At 43.8% G+C, this 2,067-nt stretch overlaps 1 pseudogene; it reads right to left on the bottom strand.

Annotated features, from left to right (window-relative positions):
• Positions 1 to 1,386: 1,386 nt before the first annotated feature.
• Positions 1,387 to 1,504, bottom strand: LOC126264026 (5S ribosomal RNA; annotated as a pseudogene).
• Between the last annotated feature and the right edge of the window lie 563 nt (positions 1,505 to 2,067).

Genomic DNA, 2,067 nt, shown 5'->3' with positions numbered 1-2,067 from the left:
GTGCACTTATCCAGTCAAGAGTCACACGTATGAGGAAAGCCAGCATCTGGCGTACCAAATGCCAAACGTCATTTGCTGGTCCGCAATCAAGGCGATAGTCATCCATATCCATTACTTCGCAGATGACACACAACGCAGAGTCCACGAGGTGAATTTTATGCATGAGAGACTGGCATACCTGCTTCCTGTTAACCGTTATGTACGAAGCGGACTGAACATCCGTATCAAGAGTGGCGGCGCTCAACGCCTGCCATAGAACATGCCACTCTGCATGGGGACTTCTTCAGTCATATTCGACGCCCTTCTCATTTGCAGATTGGTGTATATCGCTCTCGCCAATATCAAGTGTGTGGGCAATAGTGTAGTGTGGATGTAACTTAGTTCAAGAAAGGATTGACCAATGGAGTAGAAAAACGCTGGGATATCCGATAACAGCACCGGTGGAGAGAGGAAGATCGGTATTAATGTGTGGGGCCATTCCGATTTCACTTAATAAGGGGCATTAAACGAATGCAAGAAAGCAACACGAATGATTACAGGTTTAACTGGGTCACTGAAATTCATAAGACGGCCAGAAGCTTGAAGATAGATAACTATCTTACAGAACCCAACTTGCAGATTTTCAAGAACCAGTGTAAGGAATCGAAGAATGTAGAACGGCCCCCTACATATCGAGAAGACTAAATGGGACTAATGAGAGGCTGCACAGAGCCCTTTAAGTACTCATTCATCCCACGTTACATATGCAAATGGAACACGAAGAAACACTGTCTTCAATTTGCAGTTGTTTGCAGTGTAGAGCTGTAGATGCAAATAAATTTAGAAATGTCGCAGTGCCATTATAGGAAATACGAACTTAATTACCAGAAATTTTTTGTTGTTCTTGTAGCGGCAGTGAGACATTGAGGCACATTAAGGCATTGAAAGTCAGTGTTTTCGCTACCACGTGCTACATTACTAACTAATATAGTTCTTATTTCAGACGTTATTGGGCGGACGCTTTCTCCAGTGCTTAATTTATAAAATTTTAGCTGCTGGAACGCAATTCTCCAACCATGCAATCCCTCTCCCCCGCTCTCCCTCACCGTTAGCAGCAAAAGTCAGGAATCTCGATTTCTGAAAACTTTTGATAAAATTTATAATGAAAAATATATTTTTATGAAAATTAAACTACTAAACTTCACCCGAACAAGTCATGAAGGGCCAGCGGTACCGACCGGCAGCCGTGCCATCCTCAGCCCACAGGCGTCACTGGATGCGGATATGCAGGGACATGCGGTCATCACACCGCTCTCCCGGCCGTATGTCAATTTACGAGACCGGAGCCGCTACTTCTTAGTCAAGTAGCTCCTCAGTTTGCTTCGCAAGGGCCGAGTGGACCAAGCTTGCCAACAGCGCTCGGAAGACCGGATGGTGACCCAGTCAAGTGCTAGCCCAGCCCGCCAGCGCTTAACTTCGGTGATCTGACGAGAACCGGTGTTACCACTGCGGAAAGGCCGTTGGCATGTTTTTTAAGAAAAATCTTTATGAAACTCAGTTTTTAAAATATGTTGTGGTTAAAACAATAAAACCACAAAATTTAATATAAACAACCGGTGCTACCGTTTGTCCCATAGGAGTGACACTTTGCTCCCTAGTTCTGCTCGATACATATCGGCAGAAGCCGGGAGTCTACGTAAGGCGTAATGTTTTCAACTCCTGCCAGCAAAGGTATTCAAAACAGTTGCACTGAAGCTACTCCGTGAACGTGTGTCCAGTATCAATTAATTTTAGGGGATGACGATGAAGATATTCCTGGATCATCGCGTTGACGTACGATTCCGACTTCCCGGAGGGTCAAGAAAAACAAAACACGATGTGACATGAGACACGAAGTTGAATGTTTAATAAATACTTTAAATGTCATTTGTCTACCACTCATTGATACATCTGGACTGATTGAAGCTCATATTTGTTATTACAAATAAGCAACAGGTTTGAAGACGAAGGTCTCTATAAGAAGTCTTCTACAAACGTTAATTCTTTGTGCCATTTGTACCATAGCAGGTTGATCGGCAGAAGTAAACG

This window comes from Schistocerca nitens, chromosome 6 (genome assembly GCF_023898315.1).
Source record: "Schistocerca nitens isolate TAMUIC-IGC-003100 chromosome 6, iqSchNite1.1, whole genome shotgun sequence".
NCBI classification, from domain to species: Eukaryota; Metazoa; Arthropoda; class Insecta; order Orthoptera; family Acrididae; genus Schistocerca; species Schistocerca nitens.
This window is presented reverse-complemented; position numbering and strand designations above follow the sequence as displayed.